Genomic DNA, 14,021 nt, shown 5'->3' with positions numbered 1-14,021 from the left:
TGCTCAGATGTGGCCCTCTCTCTCTCTAACTGAGCCATCTCGACAGGTGAACTCACTGCCCTCCCCTCTATGGGACCCGACTCCCAGGGTTGTAAATCTCCCTGGCAATGCAGAATATGACTCCCAGGGATGAATGTGGACCCGGCATTATGGGACTGAGAGTATCTTCTTGAACAAAAGGGGGGTGCAAAATGAGACGAAATAGTTTCAATGGCTAAGAGATTTCAAATGGAGTCGAGAGGTCACTCTGGTGGACATTCTTATGCACTATATAGATAACACCTCTTAGGTTTCAATGTATTGGAATAGCTAGAAGTAAATACCTGAAACTACCAAACTCCAACCCAGCAGTCTGGATTCCCGAAAACAATTATATAATAATGTAGATTACAAGGGGTGACAGAGTGATTGTGAAGACCTTGTGGATCACACCCCCTTTATCTACTGTATGGATGAGTAGAAAAATGGGGATAAAAACTAAAGGACAAATGGGGTGGGATGGGGGGATGAACTGGGTGTTCTTTTTTCACTTTTATTTTTTATTCTTGTTCTGGTTCTTTCTGATGTAATTCCCTTCTTTCAGTTTCTTCCTCTTCAACTCATTCTTTATACCTTTCCCAGAGATAATATTCAAAATTGTAAATCTGATCATGTCAGTCTCCAATGCAAAATCCTGCAATGGCTCTCTAACGTACAAATGTCTTAAAACATAGCAGTTGATATCTAATGAGCAAACATGTGCCAGATACTACGCAAAGCACTTTACCTGCATTACCTCATTTAAATCACAACAATCCTACAAGGTAGATAATTTTATTACTCTCATCCTGCAGATTTGCAGAAATTGAAACTTTGAGGAATCACATAATTTGTCACAACTGGTAAGTGAGTACAGCTACGGAAGCCTTGGGGTTCATTTGCAGCTGCTCTCTCCTGCCACTACGCAACAAACCCTGCCTTTCAACCATTCCAAAACCCCTAAGGATCCCTGACCAGGCTATGCTCCTTGGACTCCTTAGGAAAGCACACATTATTCCCTCTGCTCAAAATGCCACACCCTCCACCCTGCCTTGGTCCATTCTGGAGAACTCTCTCCGAAGCCTGTTTCCTTTCCTTCCCACCTACCCCACAGTCCCCCAAGCAAAACAATATAACAAAATGATACCTACAATTCAGAGTATACGCAAATAGATTTCTCAACGTAACCTCCAAGTAAGAATCTACTACCAGCCTCATAAACCCCTAAATTCATCAGAAAGTAAGATTAACTATAGAGCAACAAAGCTAATAAAAATACATGTAACACATTTGCCAAATACTCAAACAATATAAATTCAATTATTTTGGAAAAAGTGCTAAATCATTCAGATTATTTTGGAAAAAGTGCTAAATCATTCAGATTATAAGGGATGCTTAATATGTTTTAAATACTTTCTTCTGCATATATAGACTCTTTCCTACCTAAGATCTACTATTAGCAAAACGAGTGATTTGAAGAAACTAAAGAACTACTCTTTTCCTGTATCTGGGTGCAGGAAATAATTCTTCAATACTAAAAGACTTGTGCTTATGAAACACACGATGATGTGGAGGTACTGTGAACATCTGTAAGGTCAGCCTGCTAGGCCAGTAACTTCCAGGAACATGAAACAATGATATCAGGAGTCTCTCCTGGGTATTAGCTGACGGTTAAACAGCATCTCTTCACAGCATTACTCAAATATATTGGCTTATACTTCCCCACACCAAAGCGCTCATGTTTGTCTACTCAGAGTCTCAAGATCTTCCTGTAGTTAATTGCTCTTAAACTGGAATTTGGGTACTCAGAGAAACCAAGTTTTCCTTGTAAACTTTTAATCCCTTTTCTAGCTCATTAAGAAAATGTCACATAGGATCACTTCCGGCACTTACACCAGACAGACCCCTTTTTTATATGCCTTTTCTTGCTTTTTCCTTCTAATCCTAATAAATCACCTTCTTACTCTTTAACTAAATTTCTTGTAAAAAAATTATTTCATAAGTGCCATCTGATAGAGGTATTTAGGAAACTGACCTTTAATGGATACATAAGGATTAGTCCATGGTTTGTCAGATCCAAAACTTTGGTATTCCTATTGGATATAAACAACATGTATTTCCTGAAGAGAGAATATACAGAATACACAGGACCAGGCAGAAGACTTACTCTAAAAGGGCGTTTTACTAAGGTTTACTCGGGAAATTAGATCCTAACACAAGGAAACAACAGTGGGAATGGAGAGGAGATGCTCCAACAGCAGGACCTGATAACTAATGGAAAGTGAGGGATAAGGGAACAGGAGACAGGGCTACTCCCAGTGGCGAAAAAATTCTTGCTTAATTATAATAGAACTCAGTAACTAATTAGATACAGAGGTAAAGAGTTCAAAGATAATGCACAGAGACCTAAATGATTTGCAAGATGATGATACTAGAAAACTTAATGAAGAAGGCAGGAGGGAGATCAAGTTTAGGGAGTGAATTTAAGACGTGCTGAGTTTTAGGGTGCAGGATGACTAAGGACAATATCTAAATAGAAATGTCAAAGAGAAAAAAATGAAGTCACAGAGAAAAAAAAAACATTCAGACCAAAATAGAGATTTGAGATATATAATAAAATCATTACTAAATCTCATTATTTGCTCATGTGAACAACCATTCAACAAAATATTCATTTCCTAAGATAATTCAGAGGTATGATTCTGTCTTTAAGAATGCTATATGAATTGTTTATTTGTATATTCTGTACAAATTAAACGATATAAATACCCAACCAAATGGGAAAACCAAAATAATTATTTGCTTTATTCAATCATCATTCAACAAAAATTTATTGAGTGACTAAGTTTGTGTTGGGGCAGAGTAGACCAGTCACGAAAGCAAACAGAATACAATACAGCAAATACTACAACAAAATACCGTCAAAATGTTACAGGGACAGAGACAACAAGCAATATCATGGGGGATGAGTAGAAAAGGCATGACAAAAATATGCCTAGAAGATTTCCTGGAAGAAAAGAAACATATTGGGCCTTTAAAAAGATGAACTGATTTAATGTGACAGCTAAGAAGTTGAATGGTATTCTACAAAAAATAAACAATACGGGCAAAAGCAAAGAGACATCAAAGAGTTCCACATCATCATGGAACTGTGACAGAAGATGAGGGCTGGGACAGCCCATAACTTCCGTTTGCTGCTAAGGAATCTGGTCTTTATCCTGTCACCCCTAGGTGAGAAAGAAATGTGCATTGCAATCCCCTCGGGTGCATTCCAGACCTCCTGGAGCAAAGCGCAGGGACAGGAGGTAAGCAAGAGGCAAAAAGAGGGCAAACAAACTTCTGTGGATGTTCTGGTTTGCTAATGCGGCCAATATGCAAAATACCAGAAATGGATTGACTTTTATAAAGGGGGGTTATGTGTTTACAAAGTTACAGTCTTAAGGCCATAAAACTGTCCAAGCTAAGGCATCAACAATAGGGTACCTTCACTGGAGAGAGGCCACTGGCGTCCAGAAAACCTCTGTTAGCTTGGAAGGCACGTGGCTGGCATCTGCTTGCTTCCAGGTTGCATTTCAAAATGGCGCTCTCCAAAATGTCTCTCTTAGCTGCAGCTGCAAGCTCCTTCTGTCTGAGCTCTTATAGGACTCCAATTATTAAATCAAGACTCACGCTGAATGGGCAGGGACACACCTCCATGGAAATCATCTAATCAAAGGTATTACCCACAGTTGGGCGGGTCACATCTCCACAGAAACAACCTAATCCAAAGATTCCAACCTAATCAACATTAAATACATCTGCCGTTTTGGGGGACATAATATATCCAAACCAGCATAGTGGACAACAGGGAGACACAGAAGATTTTTAAGCAGTTAAAAGGAACAGATCAGACCTTTGTATAGGAAATCCAAAAAGAAACCCAAAAAAGCGTAGATCAATGGTGAAGGAAGAAAATCTGGAGGAAGACCAAAGGAGATGACTCAAAAGCTACTGCAATGATGCTTATCTTATAGCAAACATAAATGAACCACAGAAAGAGGCACATAAAGTGCTGTAACTGTAATATGTGCTTTCAACACAGGATTCTAAATTCATCTTAGACATCAACTCAATAATCAGAAGCAATTACAGTAAAAGTGTGGTCGGGTGCATTAATAAAAAGGAAGAGGGTGATGCAGGGAAAAAGAATACCGATCGCATTTTCCCCTTAAAAGTATTTCGTTTGTACTTCAGTTAAAAAGTACTTAAATTTTTAAAGATGTTTTTCTTTTTTAAAAAGATACTTCAGAATAAAACTACCATACCAGACAGCGATTACCAAATCAAAATTTAGAATGTACCACAGTCTAAATTTGGTACAAAACTGCTGAAAACAATAACAGGGACAAGTCACCGAAGAAAAATAAATTAGCAAATATAAAGCCATGTAACCCATTTCCTAAAAATTTTTTTTTTCAATTTTCTTACCTATATAAAAGCTACAGTTTTAAAACTGATGAAAATTCACCCTCTACCAGAAAGTACTGGGGGACAGAGGATGGCCTTCAATGTCTTCCCATAAGCCACTCACTGTCTTCACTGGAAAGAAATGGGGAAATACACGAGGACGCATATATGCTAATGATGGACCTTGGGCACACCGATTGGAATAAAAATAATTTCATTTACTTTTCAGAGAACATGGCTCCAGCAACTGTCCTCTGTCTCCTGCATCATTTTTTCCTCTCCATTGGGTCATTCCCTCAGCTACAAACAAAGATGCTAGAAAAGATCCCATTAAAAAAAAAACAAAAAATTTCCTTGACTCCACTTCCCCTCCAGCCACCACCGTGTTTCTCAGCTTCACTTTACAGCAAATTCCTTGAAAAACCTGTCTGTCCTTGTTGCCTCCAGTTCCTCTCCTTCAGTTAGATCTTAAACCCCCTCCAGTCAAGCTTTTACTTTCCCCTCTCCATCAGAAACAACTTGGTAAGGTCCCCAGTGATTTTCATATTGCTAAATCTAACATATTACACCTTAGTCCTCAATCTAATAGCATTTGACACAGTTAATCACTCCCTTCTCCTTAAAACATTTCTCTTGGCTTTAGGGATACCACTCACTCTTAATTCTCTCTCCTTCTTTGTGGGGTACTTCTTCTTAGTCCCCTTTGCTAGTTTCCCCTTCTCTCTCACCTACAATCACTGCAGGGCCCCAAGAGTAAGTTTTTGGACTTTTCCAGCCACACTCACCCCGCAAGTTATCTCGGTCTCATGTCATTAAATAATCTCTCTCTATGTCAACGACTCTAAAATTTATCTCCAGCCCAGACCTCTACCAGAACTACAGATTCATATATACCCAGCTGCCTGTACAATATTTCCACTTGGATTTCTAATAGGCATCTCAAACTTAACATGCATTATTTCCCCCTAAAACCTGCTTCTCCTGCTGTCTTCCCCATCTCAGTAAATAGCAACTCCATTCTTCCAATTGTGCAAAAACTACAGCCCACATCCAATCCATCATTAAATTATGTTGGCTCTGCCTTCAAAATGTATACAGAATATGAGTACTTCTCACCACCTTCACTGCTGCCATCCTTGCCTAAAATCACCATCGTGTCCTTCCAGAACTACTGCCGTAGCCTGCTAAATGATCTCCTACTGTCATTACCCACCCAACCCCTCATTCTCATTCTCTACATGGCAGCTGAAAGGTCTATCTGAAACAAGTAAAAACCTTCCAGTGGCTTCCTGCCTTCATAATAAAAGCCAAAGTCCTTATAATTGCCGGCAAGGCCGCATATGATCTGACACCCCCGCCCCCCATTTCATCATCTACCAATCATTCCCTCAAGGCCTCCTCTGACCTACTTGCCACTCCTGGAACAGGCCAAGCATGTTTCAGCCATCTTCCTCAAATGTTCTCTCCCCTAAAATCTGCATTGATCAGTCTCCCTTCTTTCAGATCTCTACTCAAAGACCACTTATCATTGAGGTCTTCCTCAACCACATTAAATAAAATAGGCATATCCCTTTTGCATGACCATTCCCTTTCCCCCTTACTCTGCTTTATTTTTCTCCACAGCACTATAGTAACTAACATATTACATACTTATTTGTTTTCTGTATCGTGTCATCAGAATGTAATCTCCACAAGGGCATAAAACTTGTTTTATTCATTGTACTATTCCTAGCAATGCTCGGAGTATAAGCCTTGAATGAATGAATACATGAATAAGGAAAATCCAGACCCAGGACAACTTTTCAGGACCCAGAAAAATGTTGACCGTAAGCATGGCCATAATAATGGCCAAGTCCACAACTCTAGCTGTACCCACACCATATTAAATGAGGAACAGACTTCCAAAAGGTTTTTTAAAAATAAAAATAAAAGGGAAGAAGGAGGAGAAAGAGATGGCCACTCTGCCTCCCCACCCTCGGAAGAGGGGTGGTGGCGTGGGCCAGATATGTTTCCTGTAAGTTAGCCTACCAACTCTGACCAAAACATCAGCAGGCCCACTCTATATATTTAAATTGCTATTATGAATAGGTCCTGCTTTTCTAAGCTAGGATGTTCAGAGCAGTTTGTAACTCCAAACCCTAACACTGGCTGCCAAGACATAATGGTCAGAGAAAGCTCTCAAATTTCCCCCAAAGCACTCAAGCTGCAACCAAATAACATTTAAGATGATAACAACAACAATTCAAAGTACCTTCTGGTGTCTGCCTCCCTCCATTGTCTCTAGTGTATTCTGGGGCTCTGCCATCAAAGATTTTTAATACCTTGGTGTGAAGGGAAACATGAGAGAGAGAGAGAGGGAATTCAAAAAAAGAGGCCTGGGATTTATTTTTTTACATTTTAAAGAGAGGTAGATTGTCAAGGAACAGAAAGTATCTGCAAAGGTATGAGATGTCATCTGGGCTTTTCAATACCAGACATCAAAAAGAGACTCTCAGAAGGACCAACACCCTGCAATATCCAGTCTTCCTCATCTATAGAACTAAGAACTGTGCCTTGTCTCTTCCACTCCCACACAGAACTGAAGATACGGGCAGGAGGCTGTGCCAAAGAGAAGAGCTGGAAGCAGCGGTGGGGTGTGAGGAACAACTCTGGAAAGGAAGGAAAGGGAGGAGTATTTACCCACATTATTTCTCTTTTTCCCCTTCCCATTGTACTTATCAAGTACAGAAACTAGGCAGATGAAAACTGGGCAACAAAAGGCAGAGAGTTAAGAGCAAGGATGCTCTGAAACAAATGGTAACAAAAGAAACCAACAGCATATGAAGAAACTGACCAAGTAAAATTTTTTTAAAGCAGTTTTATTCACACATCATATAATCCATCCAATGTGTACAATGAATGGCTCTCAGTGTAATCAGAGTTGTGCTTTCATCACCACAATCAATTTTTAGAACATTTTCACTGCTCTTAAAAGAAAAACTCCACACCCCTAAAACCCCCCTATTATTGACACTTAGGATTGGTGTCTGACCAAGGAAACTTAAAGCAAGCCTCTACACTTTGCATAACTACAGAACTGTACAAGGAGAACAGAGGTTCTTAATTATTTAGAATGATGGCCTTGGGGCATTTTTAAGATCAACCATACTCAAAGATGATCCAACTATTGTTAAACGAACACTCCTTATCACGATGGAAAAATAAATAGGTAAATATCTTCAGCTTTCATAGAGTCAGCTTGTAAGAATCCTCTGGCTTCCCAATGGCTTGGAACATCAAAATAACCAATCATACAAAAGAGATGAAAAAAAAAAAAAAATAACCAATCAGAAATCTTATAAGGCAAGGAAGTAACTCTGCATCATTCAAAAGCAATTTACTCAACAGAGAAGAGATGAAAACTCAGAGATTATACCTAAGGTACTATGACCTGTCACTTCACTTACAAAGAAAGGGCTGTTCTGACTGGTTGGCGTAGACAGGCTGAGTCATGCTCCCACATCAGCACCTGTAGCAAGCAGAGGTTAGAAATCAAAACAAGCAGGAGGTCACAGATACTCTGAGTTATGTATGCGGGGCAGGGCGGGGGCGGGGGGGATGGGGGGCAGTAATAAAGGAAAGACAATTTAGCTCTATAAAACCGCTGACCATCATCAGAGCACATCAACTTGATATGTGTTTGTAGCCTGAGGTGATATCCTTTATGTTAACTTCTGTGCTAAAACTATCCTCTCCTTGACACTCCCCCCTCCTCCTTGAGAGCTGTCACTTTCTAGAGCTCCTCCTTCTCAACTCAGTCTTTGATTTTGCTGTTTCCCACCCCCAGTTCAGTCTCTGCCCTCTTCCTGCATTAGCTCATCCATGCCTTCTACTCAGTCCCTGACCTTGACAAGCACACAATCCAATGGAGGGGACAGAGATTTCACTACATTAGGTACAAAACATCACAGCCAATGCTGTGGAAGAAATAAAACGAAGTGCTGTGAGCACATATTCATTTGTCATCACTGTGAGCACATATTCATTTGTCATCACCATCCACTCGGTGTCCTCCAAATCAATACTCCACCTTCCCACTCTCAATCAGTTACTAAGTCCTGTATCTTTCCATAATATCCCCTGGTCTCCACGTCCACCTTACAGTTCAAGTTGTCATTCTTCATATGGCCTGTTTCAACCACTTCCAATAAGAAACATAATCCAATATACTTTCTACATTACCAGAACAGCCATCTCCCAAAAGACACCCCCTACCCTATGAATACCTTGCTTTGAAACAACTAACATTTTTTCAATGTCTAAGAGATAAAGTCCAAATCCTTAGCACAACAGAGAGGATAACATAATACACTTTCAAAATAGTGCCTTTGAAAAAGTCACCAAATGAGTACTCGGCTAGACTAGAAGGTAGAACAGCAGGCAGTTAAAACAAGCACACTATCTAGGTTTAGTTCCAGTTGCAGCGCTTACCAGCCAAATTACCTTTGGCAGTCACTTGGCTTCTGTAAAGTTTTTTCATCTGCAAAATCAGGATACTAGAAAACCCTACCTCAAAGGGGTGTTACGAGGATGAAATAAGAAATTACATGCCAAATACCGGCAATAACCCAGTACTAAATCAATGTTAGCGATGATCCTGGGCTGTCTTATCTATCTGGAATGCCTCATTCCACAAAGGGAGCAGATAACCAAGGTTTTGCTTTCACATATTTTTAAATGATTAACAATAAGAGTTAAATGAGAAAAGACCTTCTGTTTAGTCCTGAGCTAACAAAGACTTCAAATAACCAAAATATTGCTTTCATGAAAATTTTTGATTTGTCTAAATTTTATCATAATTTATTTAATAAAAGCAAGTACTAATTTATTAAAAAAAAAACATTTTAGTTTTTCATTTTTCTTATTGAAGTTCAGGAAGAAAAAAAGGAGCAGCTTACCAACGGAAATTCATTTAGATATTTATAGGAACATGTTTTTCTGTAATACAGAACCCACATAAATCCAATTAAATCTCAATGCATATTAAATTGCTAAAAACATACACCATATAACAAAACAAGCTAAACAAATTCTAGAAACTGAAGAAATAAAAGTATACATCAAATACTGGAGTGACATTCTCAGAGCTCACAATTAAATCACATAATTGCAAATTTAAAAAAAAACCAATAGCTTTGATAATATAAAAATTACAAAGCCTATACCAAAGATAAAGAAGATCAGAAAAATATTTCAAAGGATTAATATATTTATGGTGTCAAGTGCTAATAAAAATCAGTAGGGAGATCCAAGTAAGTTTATGGGCAAAGGACAAACAATTCAAAATACTGTACTTGCTTTTCCATGGCGGATGGTGATATTAGACAGCATTTTTAAATGACACAATTTTAAAAAACAAAGTTTTAAAAATAATGTAATGTCTTTAAAGAATGATAAAACTGGCCAACCAAACTCTGCTAGAGCCAGTGTAAATCAACAGAAACTTTCAGAAATAGAGCTGGCAATTTTTTTTTTAAATGTCAAAAATCTTCATACCCTTTGACCTTGTAATCCCCCTCCTGCGACTTTAGCCTAAAGGAAAGTAGCAAAAGGAAGGACAGCTATATACAAGCTACACTACTTGAAAAATAGAAAGCAACCTAGATGTCCAATTATTAAGATGCAAATAAGCAACTCAACTTAATATATTTATGATAACTTCTAGGTATGAAAATGACAAAAAGAAAAACATTTAATATAAAAACAAATCTCATGCATTGCATTTGTTTTGATTATAGTATAAAATCATGTACAGTATAAAATATATGACAAGAAATAAATGAGACAGAAAAATCAAAAGTTTATTTTGATTATTTCTTTTTTTTTTTTGACCATTATGTAATTTATAAAATAAAAAGCCTGTCGGAATTGATCAGGCCCACAAGAAGTGCACATTTCAAAACTGACTTTTCAGAGGCCTGAAACCACAATCATCAATTTCCTCCCCCCAGCACTCATGACTATAGTGTAGGGGTAATCAAATAGGTTCATCTCACACACAGGCTAGACACACACGTAATTTTAGCCATGCCATTAGCCAGCTGTACACTTATTATACTAAAATCTCATTTTACCATCAAAATGTAACTGTACATGGTATCCCCATATGGTGAGCTTGTTAGAGAGCATTTGGATCAAGGGCCCCAAGCACTAACATTGAAAACAACTGGGCACAGTAGAAGGGGGAAGGTTAGGTTTCTCCTATATCCCCAAATGAATTATCATGTTTCTCAGCCACTCAAGGGCTCTAAGCTCCACAAAGTAGTGAAAAATACACATGCGGGACGTCAGGAGAGTAGGATACAGTTGATCCCCAGTAACCTCAGACAGCTATATACAAGCTACACTACTTGAAAAATAGAAAGCAACCCAGATGTCCAATTATTAAGATTATTTGGGCTTTAGTTGTTCAATGGGTAAAATAAAGCTGAACCAAGTAATCTGTCAATTCCTTTCAAGTTCAAGATTCTATTAATTTAATAGACCCTTTCCCAATACATACCCAAGCCTATTACAACTCCCTCCCAGACTGTAAAATAATCTTTAAGAGTCACAATAAGAAAACTGGGGCAAAAGGGAAATACACGGATGGTCAAAACATCTGGATTGTAATCCCAGCTCTGTCCCTTTCTGACTGGGTGACTTTGGGCAAATTACTCCACCTCAAAATGAAGCAGCAATTCTTAATAGCCATGCCCTTTTTAGTCCTCTATCATAAATGCATTGTTGGTTCTTTTTGTCTGTCCTAACTGGATTTTCATTCCCAACCAGCAACAACTACTTTGACTTCATTCTTGGAAATTTAAAAGTCCCTTGTGCAATCATCTTTTCTAAGTTTTCTGTTACTGATAAGAGAGAGCCTAAAGCATTCTGCCGATCTTAAAAACTACCTTCACAACTGGGACCATTCTTCAAAAGTCAGTAAGTACTTTTTGAGCACCTGTGCCACATAAAAGCATGTGCTAGAGTTACAAAGGTCCCTTCCCTTAGAAAACCACAAAATCTGGTAGGGACAGATATATCAATAAATCATTAACAACCAACTGAAAAATGCTAACTGCGGAAGGTACAATGTACTATTGGATGTTGTACAGAAGGATAACTTTCTCATCTGAGACAAGGGGGACGAGGTATCTGGACAAATGAGAGGTGATGTTCTGGTTAGGTTTTAAAGGTCAAGCTGTTTAACAGAATTCTCAACAACAGGAACAGCAGAAACAAAATCACAAAGGAAGGTATCATCTTCTGAGAACTGCAAGTAGTCTCGTATGGATAGGGCTGGAGTAATGGCAGAAGATGGAACTGGAAATGCAGACATGTACCAGAAACTGTGAAGGACTTTGAATTTTATCAATATGAAGAGTCACTGAAGAACCCCTAAAATGGAAGTAAAGACCCCTCTTCTACCATACAGTCAAAGGAGTAGAATCAAGGCAACAAAAATGCAGGTCTGGATTTGGAAAGGTAGAATCAATTAGATTTAAAATATGAGGGTTTCTTGTTCTCAGGATGGCTTCGAGCAGTTTCTTACTATGGGATATTAACACAATATTGAACTAAGACATATGAATTATAGAAGAGTCTGATAATGTGTGTATTTTTATCTAAAGATTATTTGAAGTCAATATTGTCGAGAACACTAAAGAAAGCAACCAAATAAGAAACAAGTGCTATAATATATAGAGAGGCAAACTTATAAATTCCGAGAAGAAAAAGATTGACTTCTGGCAAAACATTCAGAAACGTGTACATACTTACCATATATTGATTACAGATTATTAGGCATGTTTTGTACCTATCTTTTGCAACTATCTTTTGCAAAAGGAGAATATGTTTAATTCCTTTTGTTTAAAGAACAGCAAACACCACAAAACTCTTTAAGCTAGTCTAAAAAATGATGCTTCAAAAAAACTGACAAAATTAATAGGTTCCATTAATGTTTTAATGCTCAGGAAAAAAAGGAGAAAGGGAATGCCTTTTTAAATGGCTATTTTTAAAAGGCTAAAGCTCAGTTTATCTTCCTGTAAGAATGAAACACCAAGCTTCCAATCTGGGATCAAAAAATCCATGCATCAGTAATTTCTAGACTGCTAAGGCCTAGTCTACCAACAGCAAGCCTAATTGACTGGGTAGTCTACAAAGATGAATTTGCATTATTGAAATTCAAACCCAAACTCAGTGACCTCAAAAGAGTCACTCCTTCTCTGACTGCATTAAAAACGTATGTATAAAAATAGCAGATGTCTAAAGAAGAGAGGAAGAAAGAGAGAAGCATCTGTACCTATGGCAACGATGTGGACCACCAAAGTTTTATCACAGGATGTGTTTTAGGGTGTGTCTTTATTTTGGCCTAGTAATTTAAAAAAGAAAAAAAAAATCCGACTCATTCGGGGCACCCCGGTACTTTCCTCTACCAACCCTCACAAGCATCCTGGCTCTGAAGTCATTGGGTACCTCAGGCTCGCTTGGTTTTCTGCTTAGAGAAAGGCGGCAGCCACCGCGACCCAAGCCCCCGGTGTGCGGGTCCCAGCCCGCGGGGGCGTCCGGCCTCCCGGGTCCAAGCCGGCCCACTCCGGCTACTCGCGGGGGTCGCCCCGGAACCGGGGGAAGCCAGGAGGGCGCAGGACGTCACCGCCGCCTCGGCCCCGCCACCCTGGCCTCCAACCCGGACCGCGCCCCCTGTCCCGGGCTGCAACCCGCGCCGGCCCCGGCCCCGACCTCGGCCCCGGCCCTCGGTCTCACCGTGCGGAGGTCGCGCTGCCTCCTCGGCCTCGACCCGGCTGCGGGCCGTCTAGCGACCAACCGGCCCCAGGATGGAAGGTGAGGCGAGAACCGCGGGCCACATCCCCGCCGCCCGCCCTGCAGCTGCCGGCAGCGCGTCCGCGGCCTGAGGCAGCGCCTGACTCCAGAGCCGCCGCACCCCCTCCCCCGGCCGGCGCCCGCCCGGGCTCCGCCCTCGGGGCCCGCGCATCGCGCGCGCGCAACCCCGCCCTGGGCCTCCCGCGCGCAGGCGCCTGCCCCACGCGGCTAGGCCCCGCCTCCGGCACAGTCCCTGCCGTCGACTCTGGCCTCGGCCCACCTCTGGCCCCGCCCCCGATCTCTTGCCCCTCCCTTTCCCAGGCTCCGCCCCCGCCTCAGGGCCCGCCCCTCCGCTGACCTTGCCTCTCTGTCCCCTGAGTCATGTGTTTGCTCCGACCGGTCGGTGACGCCAACCTCGTGGCTGACCGCACCTTTAGCGACCCCTTGGGCTAATATTTGCAGGTTGACTGCCGTCAAACCCGTCAGCTCCACCGCCAGACCCTGAAAAGTTAGGAAAGGGCTGAGCATTGGGATGAGATAAGCTCTCCTCACGCCACCACCTCACCTTTTGGTGATGGAGACTCCCCCCAAATTTTGCGTTTGCAAGCCCATCCCTGTTCTCTGCCCTCCTGTGCTCTGGGCATGCCTGAAGCACGCACCCTGCCTACCACACCCACGCACGGGGGACTTGCTGAGGTCGAGGAGAAGGGGGCATCCCA

The 14,021-nt window shown here is 40.8% G+C and overlaps 1 protein-coding gene across 7 annotated transcripts in view; it reads right to left on the bottom strand.

The window, feature by feature from the left end:
• Positions 1–13,423, bottom strand: part of CCSER2 (coiled-coil serine rich protein 2) — a 310,783-nt gene extending 297,360 nt beyond the window's left edge. For 6 of the 7 annotated variants that reach the window (XM_037803774.1, XM_037803768.1, XM_037803771.1 and 3 more), the window contains exon 1: positions 13,246–13,423. The gene's annotated coding sequence lies outside the window, so the exon portion shown is untranslated. Of the gene's footprint in view, positions 1–7,910; positions 7,973–13,245 lie in introns of all 7 variants that reach the window. The other variant, XM_037803769.1, reaches the window with a different exon arrangement.
• Between the last annotated feature and the right edge of the window lie 598 nt (positions 13,424–14,021).

The sequence above is a fragment of the Choloepus didactylus genome, chromosome 15 (assembly GCF_015220235.1).
Source record: "Choloepus didactylus isolate mChoDid1 chromosome 15, mChoDid1.pri, whole genome shotgun sequence".
Classification (NCBI taxonomy): domain Eukaryota; kingdom Metazoa; phylum Chordata; class Mammalia; order Pilosa; family Megalonychidae; genus Choloepus; species Choloepus didactylus.
The sequence above is the reverse complement of the archived record's forward strand: the minus strand, read 5'-3'. Positions and strand labels throughout refer to the sequence as shown.